Source organism: Lucilia sericata, unplaced genomic scaffold (assembly GCF_015586225.1).
Source record: "Lucilia sericata isolate MDLA Ls3-8-SP2 unplaced genomic scaffold, ASM1558622v1 Contig003086F_arrow, whole genome shotgun sequence".
Classification (NCBI taxonomy): Eukaryota; Metazoa; Arthropoda; class Insecta; order Diptera; family Calliphoridae; genus Lucilia; species Lucilia sericata.
In genome coordinates, this window is record NW_023996690.1 from 1 (window position 1) to 10,354 (window position 10,354).

At 30.5% G+C, this 10,354-nt stretch overlaps 1 long non-coding RNA gene across 1 annotated transcript; it reads left to right on the top strand.

Annotated features, from left to right (window-relative positions):
* Positions 1-3,672: 3,672 nt before the first annotated feature.
* On the top strand, positions 3,673-7,458 carry LOC119614583. Its single transcript, XR_005232342.1, has 2 exons — positions 3,673-3,829; positions 6,869-7,458. It is a non-coding gene; the product is annotated as an uncharacterized LOC119614583 (long non-coding RNA).
* Positions 7,459-10,354: the final 2,896 nt, after the last annotated feature.

Consider the following 10,354-nt stretch of genomic DNA (forward strand, 5'->3'; position numbering starts at 1 on the left):
ACTATAGTCTGGACTATGGTCTCTGCTATAGTCTGGACTGTAGTCTCTACTATAGTCTTGACTATAGTCTCTGCTATAGTCTGGACTATAGTCTCTACTATAGTCTGGACTATAGTCTCTACTTTAGTCTTGACTATAGTCTCTACTATTGTCTGGACTATAGTCTCTACTATAGTATGGACTATAGTCTCTACTATTGTCTGAACTATAGTCTCTACTATAGTATGGACTATAGTCTCTACTATTGTCTGAACTATAGTCTCTACTATAGTCTGGACTATAGTCTCTACTATAGTCTGGACTATAGTCTCTACTATAGTCTGGACTATAGTCTCTTCTATAGTCTGGACTATAGTCTCTTCTATAATCTGGACTATAGTCTCTTCTATAGTCTGGACTATATTCTTTACTGTAGTCTGGACTATAGTTTTACTATAGTCTGGACTATATTCTCTACTATAGTCTGGACTAAAGTCTCTACTATAGTTTGGACTATAGTCAGGACTATATCCTCAACTGTGGTCTGGACTATTACCTCTACTATAGTCTGGACTATATTCTAAACTACAGTTTTCTATAAAAAATCAATTAAAATTTCTTTATAACTTTATCCTCCAAAATTTATTTATAAATCATAAATTAACCAGAAAACATAAAATGACCATGGTCCAAACAATTTAAACATAATTTTTGAACTACAAAAATTATTACTGAAACACTAAACTTGTCTGATGTTCATAAAAATCTATAATAAAAGAGATAAAAAATCAAGTAAAACAAAATGTTTACAACATTTACAATCATGTTTCTCTATAGCTGATGATGATGATGTTGCATGAGTGAATAGTATTTTTTTTTTCTATTTAAAATTTATTTAAGATAAATCTTTTAAAATCACATAAACTAAACACTTGTCCAAAAGTCAAAAGATCACTAAAAAGAAAATAAAGAAAAAAAAACACATAAAAATCTTAAACTCATGTCTTGGACACACACTCAAACAAAAATATTTTAAACAAATTTATTAACTTTACAAACATAAAAAAAAAATTAAAAAGAAACTCTTTTGAATTGCATTGCAACAACGTCTGGCACATGAGTCCAACAACAACAAGAGTTGAACATAAAATATTGTCAATTTTAAAAAATATATATAATTTTTGTTGTCATCTTTCTCAAACTCAAAGTGGTTGTAAAAAATTTGTTTTTATTAAGTCTCTAGATGCTATTTAATTTATAGAAACAATTTTCCAGATTATTAAAAGATTTTTTTTTTCTAAATTAAAACACAAAATTTCATGTTTGATCTTTAAAAAAAGAAATATTTTTTTGAAATTTTATTTAAAATTTTTATGATGTAAAAATTATGATTTACGATAAGTGAACATATATAATTTGATTTAGTAAGATATTGTGTGTTGTGATGGGAGTAGGAGAAGAAGTATTAAACTGAAGAAAATATAAAATAAATTATTAAAAATTTTGAAGGATAAAATATTTATAAAAAAATTGATTTACCACACATCAGAATAGTAGGGACTCTAGTCCCTACTATAGTCGAAACTATAGCATAGAATACAGTATAAACAATAGTATAGACAAAAGTTCAGACTATAGTCCAGACTATAGTATAGAATACAGTATAGACTACAATCCAGACTATAGTATAGACTATAATCCAGACTATAGTGTAGACTATAGTCCAGAATAAAGTATTGACTATAGTCCAGACTATAGTATAGACTATAATCCAGACTATAGTATAGACTATAATCCAGACTATAGTATAGGCTATAGTCCAGACTATAGTATATACTATAGTCCAGACTATAGTATAGACTATAGTGCAGACTATAGTATAGACTATAGTCCAGACTATAGTATAGACTATAGTCCAGACTATAGTATAGACTATAGTCCAGACTATAGAATAGACTATAGTCCAGACTATAGTATAGACTATAGTCCTGACCAGACTGTAGTTAACACTAGTAGTTGGCTCTATAATCCAAAATTCCGGTTGTCAATGTAATCCTTACTATAGTATAGACTATAGTATAGACTATAGTCCAGACTATAGTATAGACTATAGTCCAGACTATAGTATAGACTATAGTCCAGACTATAGTATAGACTATAGTCCAGACTATAGTATAGACTATAGTCCTGACCAGACTATAGTTAACACTAGTAGTTGGCTCTATAATCCAAAATTCCGGTTGTCAATGTAATCCTTACTAGGTACAATATTTTATAGTTCGGTTCACATTTATCTCAAGCCCCAATAAAAGGTCTTCCTTTTAAAATATATTTATTGCTCATAGTTAAACTGTGCTTTTCAGTAAACGACACAAGTTATCACCTTTCCCTCTGCACCTGCTCTATACCAATATATTAAACCCTAGTCTACTTACTCCACTTTAAAAAAAAATTAGATAATCGTCCACATGTCTGTTCTCTTTTCACAAGTCACTGCTTTCAAAAACAACAATTATTGTTACAAATAATTTGTAATGATTAAATTCAAAACCAAGTATAAAAATTCCGATAGTTTTAGAAAAGAAACAAACAGGAGTTTATTCTTTGGAATCAACATTAAGGCCCAAATACAATTAGGGTGGATTTTCTTTTTTTGGTTTTATCAAACACACATTTCCACAGGTATATACAACACGAACATACTCTCAAACATACTTACAACAAAAACCATAAGACATAGAGAGCATGGTTGTAAGAGAGAGTAGTGTTTTTTATTTAGTACCTATTCAACCTTTAACGAAGTCGGGTGGTAACGCGTACGAAGTAAGACGGAACGAACTTTGTGTTTGTATTTTTACGTAGTTTTATTTTTGTTGGTGGAAAACGCAACGAAATTTTCCCACGCGTACGATTTTGTGCGAAATTTGTGATAAAAGAGAATATTAAAATATCAGTGTGATATTGCAATTAAAGAGAAAGAATATTGATGATAATGTTTTGAATAAAATTTATTAATTACAGTGAAATCCAATATTAGTGAACAATATTAGTTGTGTTTTGTTGCTATCAATGAGTGTTAACGCTTAATGTTAGCAACAAAACGAACATTACCTGACTTGGCATCACTCCACAGAAGAAATCTGCTAAATCTTGAAATTATTTACATTTTCTTAAAAAAGGTTTTTTTATTTGATATTTTTTTTTATTTAAATTTTATTTTAAAATATTTTTTTATTGTTTGACATAAACACATTAATATTTGTATTTTCATTTTTGAATTGGTAGCACTTTTATCGACGTTAAAATTAACTTGTATAATTTTACACGTTAACTCCTAACGTTTATAAATTTTAAATTTATATGAAATTGCCTTTGAACGTTAGCAACAAAACACAACTATTTTGTTCGATAAAAAATTGTATGTAAAAATATTAATTTTTAATATAAATTAAAAAAATAAAAATTTTATAAAATTAAAAGAAAATATTTGAGTTGCAAAGAATATAAGAATTTTTATGTCAAAAAAAAATTTAAGTGAAAATTTTCTTTAAAAATATATTTTTTATTAAAAGCAAGTTTTGGTCAAGAAGATATTTTGTGAATTTTGAAAATTAAAAGAACGAGAATTTTTTAAAACTAAAAGAAAATATTTTATTTAAAAAGGTTGTTAAAGTAAAAATTATAAAAATTGTTTAAAAATTCTAAATAAAAATTGTTTTTAAAAATAAATTAAAAAAAAAAGTTTTTGTAAAAATTCGTTTTAAACCAAATTTTAGTTTGAAAAATTACTTTTTGTTAAAAAAGAGAATATCTGAAGAATAATCATTATTGTGGAATATTAAAATTTTTGGTGAGTGTTTTAAAGTTTAATATCAAATACAGACTACTGAAGAATCGAACACATCACATAACTAGTTCCTCGGGATGCATGACAACATTATGCAGTTATTTAATTCACAATTTCGGATACATATCTTCTTTGTGCAAATTCCATTAACTTCTCACGAACTTTTTGAAAAATATTGTAATAAAATATTCAAAATTTAATTAAACTGGAATATTTATTGGTTTAAATTTCAAACGGAAATTGCTGAAAATACTGGTTTTAGAACTCTTCTGAAGTTCCCTAGAACTAGTTGCCGAAAGTACTTTTAGAATACTTGACAACTTTATACAGTTATGAAATCTCTAAATTCAATTTAATCTGATAATTTATTGGTCCAAATTTTCAACTCGTTTGAGAACTCTTCTAAATTTCCCTAGAACTAGTTCTGGAAGTGACAAATAAGAACAAAAATCATTGATAAAATAACTGGTAACAGAATCATTCCATAGAATAAGTGTGACTCCATAACCAAAGGTTTCCAAAGAATTAGTTCTAAAGATGACCATTTTAAACAAAAATCATTGGTCACAACTTTTCCCATGTTTCTGAGAAACCGAGGGTTTCCACTACAATAGTAAATAAAGACAATTTCGGATATTCTGCCTTTTGCATCGATCGAAACAAATCGTAGTCGGATGACATAAATTCTATTCTAAACTTTCCAAACCACACTTCGAAAAAGTTTATATAAATATTCCGGCCATTTTTTGTCCAATATTCTATTTAAACGAATCAATTGTAGGCGGTACAGGTTCTCTGCAATCAGCAGACTTAATTTCAGAAGCACACTGCCCGTGTTTCACATACGATTGAAAGCGTTTTGTGCTAAACAAAATATATATCATTTAGGGGCATTAAAATTGAAGACTCTTAGACCTTTATTTCCAACTTAATCAATAGATAATAAACGTGTCCTCTAGCTATTTCCGTTCGGACACTGTCGTGCATTCAACAGAATGATATACTGACTTCCCAAGATCACAAAATCTCATAAGGACCCATAATATATATCCTGGGTCCTTATGAATCCAAGTACTTTACCTATAATCAATATACCCCAAGATTAGGTCTCATAGGGACCCATGATATATATCCTGGGTCTAAGTACTTTATCTATAACAAAAAATACCCCAAGATTAGGTTTGGTTAGGTATTGACAGGTTGTCAAATGCATCATTTCTTAGATCCAAAGTTAGTCCTTTTGTAAGAAAGAACTATAGAAGAGATATAAATATAGGAGAGAGAAGAAACACAGAAAGACAGACATGTCATTGAAATAGAGACGCAGTACGATTACGATTACGTCCAACCTAATGAGAATTGGAAGTTCATACCGATTTTGACAAATTCAAAAATGCAATATGTCGTTCTAATTGAACATTCGATAGATCATTACACTAGATCGCGTTCATTTTCGAACCATTTTCAGGGGGTGGACAGTAACAGAGAAGAAGAAGAAGGACTACGATCTTCATCCTCACTCTGACAACTTCTGCAGTTGTCATTATATGGACAACTAATCATGCGTCTAGCAGGGTTACCAAACAGTGGTTACAGTGACCGGTAATAGCCTTTGAATAACAAGGAGATATATAGTTCTATGTGGATCCATATGAGGCCGAAACGCTCTAGTTATCGAAGACTCACTCGACCAACGGTCCCGGGGCTTGGAATAACAATGTCTATGATCTGTTTTTTAATTACAGGTAGTGGAACTCCACAGAACTGGTATATTTCCAACTCAATTAGCGTGGTTCCGATTTTTACCAAAGTGCCGGCTATATTATTGACATATATAGACCCGTGTCATTTGACCGAAATAAGAGTTAAGTTTGAATGTCACGTCATCCCTTTGGGAGACCTTTGGTAATCATTTACAAGTTTAGAGGTGGAAAATACTCTTATAAGCGATTTAATAGCAGCTTGACTATTGATATAAATTCTGATATCTCGGATAGTACCTTAGCCAAATCGACGACCTCTTGATCGGTGATATTTCAGCTTAAAGGATACTACCGTAATCTTTAAGTCTAAAATAGATTTTAGCGTCAATTTCTTCAATGAAGATGCCAGCACTAACTGCTCTCGTTGTCTTGCATCCGTCTGTATACACTCAGAAACAACTTTTTAAAGGAACGAGTGATTCTAGGGACTCCGTAGAGATATGATATTGGAATTATCTCTAGAGAGACGGTTTCGGGATACAATAATCAAAGGCATTATGGGGACCCGGCAGAAGATCACTAATTTTCGCATGATCGCAGGAGCAAGTATTCCTGGGAGCTGTTCTTAGAGTAGTGGTAGAGCAGAGAATCTTATAACCTTTTTCAAGATGTTGTTGTCTGTGTGAAGCGTTTTCCAGCATATGCAACCTTTCTATGCTTTTGATATTCTTGAGAGTACATTTATACTCCAAGAAAACTTTCTGATACTGAAAGCTCGGAAATATTTTGAACTAAACGAAAGCTTCAATACCTCTCCACTTAGATGAGGAAGAACAAATAGAGGCATTTAGCATTTTCCGGACAATAATACAATTTCCGTTTTGCCTGAATGTACACTAAGACCATAGTCCACACTGCATAAACTAATGATCTTTAGATGGCGTTCTTTACTAGGTGATCACCAGTAAACGTACCACCCAGCTATGAGAGAAAATATATTTTAATAAAATTTTTAATTGAATACTTTTCAGGCTCGACTTCCACTTGGGGATAAGTTTTCTTCCAAATTGTAATGATATTTTTAATATGTGACCGTTAAGCCGAATATTCTAGATGGAAAATTTTGACTTAAATCTCTTTAACAACAACTTTATCTTAATAGTTTAAAAACAAATTAGAAAATTCTCTAAAAAAAACTTGTTTATTTTATTATTATTTTTATTATTTTCCCAACTATTTAGAACTAATAACACTTAATAATTAGTTTTTCTTTTATGTTATTTAAGTGATTTAAACTTTTTTTGTCACTAATTTTATTCAATTTTTTGTCTATTTACAGAACTTAATTCAACAAAAGCCTCAACGATTCTTATACTTTAAACGCAAACAACAATAATAGCAGAGAGAAAAAAAAAGCCAACATAATAAAATCTCATTAGTAAACAAAACAGGAAATAAAAATGTCCATTAAACAATAAAACGACAAATACAGATAAAAAGCAACAAACCAAATAAAAAACAAATAAAAAAATAATAAAGAAAAAAAAAAAATCTAAAGATGAAAATGAAAAATTATTTCAAATAACCACAAAATAACATACAGAGAGAAAAAAGCACAGAAATGGACAGCAACAACAACACTAACAAAAGAAAAAAAGTAAAAAGTTTGAAGTAAATAATAACCAATCATTTTTTATACACAGTTAAAGCTGAAAATCCTACAAATAAACACAAGAAACGTAGCATAGTGATTAATAATATTTTATGATCTCTCTCTCTCTCTCTCTCTCTCTCTTAAAAAAATAAAATAAAACGTAACAGCAGTTAGAGAGCTGAACAAGAAAAAAAGGACACATAACAACCAACACCAACAATAAATAAACGGAAACTATAATATGTGATTGTGGTCATAAGCGGATGTCCGTGTTTAGAACAAAAATAACATCAACAGCAGCCCAAGATTGTTTTTTGTTGTCGTTGGTCCAACAACAATAACTAGTGTAAAATATTTACATTTAATTTTTATTTTTGGCAACCAACTGTAACAGACGTAATAGCGCTGTGAAAAAAAGTGCGTCTGGTCTTGGGATTTTCTTATTGCTGGTTTTCTGGCTCAAAAATTGCCATACTTAAAAATTACTTAAGACGTCGCCATAACATCACACACAGCAACACTCTGACAACCTAAAATTTTGCTAAAAAAAAAAAATTCCCCCTTCTTGCCACACTCACACACACACTCACACAAAATAATAAAGTTAAAAATGGAATTTCTTAAAAGGAAACATTTTTCATTGTGGATTACGACGACAACATTTATAATCATGACCAGCATAGCGTTAAATGTGTCCACAGTTCAGGGGCTCCAGGGTGTACCAACATGGATGTAAGTAGTACAAAAAAAAATTTTTAATACTTTATTATTTTTTATGATTTAAAAACAAAACGCCAGCAAAAAACAATGTATGATTATACCCTACACCACTATATGCGTTTGTGCTGATGTCTAAACCAATCGGTTTAGAATCACTTTCTGTGTCCATTTAGCTATGTCCGTCTGTCTGTCCGTCCATCCATCTATCCATCCGTCTGTGTGTCTAATGGTACTAGAATCACCGTCTGTCCATCCGTGTGTCTGTCTGTCCAATCGGCTCAGAATCACTTTCTACATCGATTTAGCTATGTCCGCCTGTCCAATCGGCTCAGAATCACTTTCTGAATCGATTTAGCTATGTCCGTCTGTCCATCCATTCGCCTGTCTGTCTGTCTAATGAGACCAAAATCGCCGTCTGTCTCTCCAATCGGCTCAGAATCACTTTCTAAATCGCTTTAGCTAGGTCCGTCTGTCCAATCGGCTCAGAATCACTTTCTAACTCGATTTAGCTATATCCGTCTGTCCATCCATCCATCTGTCTGTCTGTCTAATGGGACCAGAATCACCGTCTGTTCAATCGGCTCAGAATCACTTTCCAAGTCGATTTAGCTATATCCGTCTGTCCATCCGTCTGTTTAACTATGTCCGTCTGTCAGTATGTGTAATCGGCTCAGAATCACTTTCTAACTCGATTTAGCTATGTCCGTCTGCCAGTCTGTCCAATTGGCTCAGAATCACTGTCTAACTCGATTTAGCTATGTCCGTCTGTCCAATCGGCTCAGAATCACTTTTTAACACGATTTAGCTATGTCCGTCTGTCCATCCATCCATCCGTCTGTCTGTCCAATCGGCCCAGAATTACCGTCTGTCCATCCGTCTGTCTGTCCAATCGACTCAGAATCACTTTCTAAGTCGATAGCTATGTTCGTCTGTTTGTCCAATCGTCTGAAAATCACTATCTAAGTCGATTTAGCTATGTCCGTCTGTCCAATCGGCCGATTTTCGTAATGATTGGGCTTCGTTTGAACCCATAGTCCCCATAATAAACTCCCCCCATCAGAAAATTACTTGAAGGACAAAATTCACCTTAAAACACTAGTAAAACCAAATTTTATAAGGACAGATCCATATTAACCCCCTGCCCCCATACAAGCCCTCACTTAGAAAACCTACTTTTTTGACAACAAAAAGTAAAAATATTAAGGTAAATTAAATGCTTTATTATTCAAATACAAAATAAACAATATTTTTTAACATAAACACTGGTGTAGGGTATCATATAATCGGCCATGTCCAAATAAAAATTCTTACTTTTTCTGTTTATTTTTTTTTTTTTTTGTCTTAGGTCTTAGTAACAACTGTCATATTAATACATGACAATAATTTTTTAAAAACAAGAAAATCTTGTTGTGTCTTTGCCATTGTCTTTTATTTTGGTGGAAAACAAACCGAAAAAAATGTGAAAACTGAATAAACAATGAGTTAAGCCTTACATTTATAGTTTTCTATTTAAATTTCAAATTTAACAATAAGGACCAATTTGCGAGAAAAATGAAGCACACACAAATAATTGAAATAATCGTTTTTTACCTTTTTATGAATTTTCAGATATAATTTTTCTTATGGAAAAAGCTTTTTTTGGAGTAAAAGCTTTTTGAGAAAAGCTTTTTCTTATTGGAAAAGCCTTTTTAGAATAAAAGTTTTTTTTTTGGAAAAACTTTTTCTAATAAAAAAAGTTTTCTTCTAATATTTGTTTTAAAAAGCTTTTAAACTTTTTTTAAGAAAAGCATTTACTAAGAGAAATTTTGTTTTATGAAAAAAGCTTTTTTAAAACAACTGCTTATAGTAAAAAAATTATATTTTCCAATTTTTTTTTTTCAAAAAAAATCCTTCTATTAGACTTATTCAACTAGAAAAAAGCTTTTTTGAGAAAAAAGGCTAATTCAAATAGACAAACTTTTTTTGGAGAATATTTGTTTTAAAAACTTTTAAACTTTTTTTAAGAAAGACTTTTATTAAGATAAAATGTGTTTAAGACAAGAGCTTTTTTTGAATAACCGTTTCTAACAGAAATAATTTTTTGCAATTTTTTATAATAAAAAAATACATTTATTTTTTGTTTTTCAGAAAAGCTTCATATAGAGAAGGCTTTTTTAAATAGAACATATCTATTTTTTTTGTGATGGAATCATTTTATAATAGAAAAAGTTTTTCGTGGTGGGAAAAAGCTTTTTCAAATATCAAAGCTATTTGTGTCTCTTTCTAATAGAAGTTTTACCAAAAAAAGCTTTTTGTAAAACAAGCAAAAACAACTTTTTGCGAAAAAGATTTTTAAAAGTTTTTTGGAAAATATTTTTCTACCATAAACATTTTTTTGCGAAAAAGCTTTTTCTACTATAAAAAGTTTTTATCGAAATTTCTTTTTCAACTATGAAAAGCTTATTGTTGAAA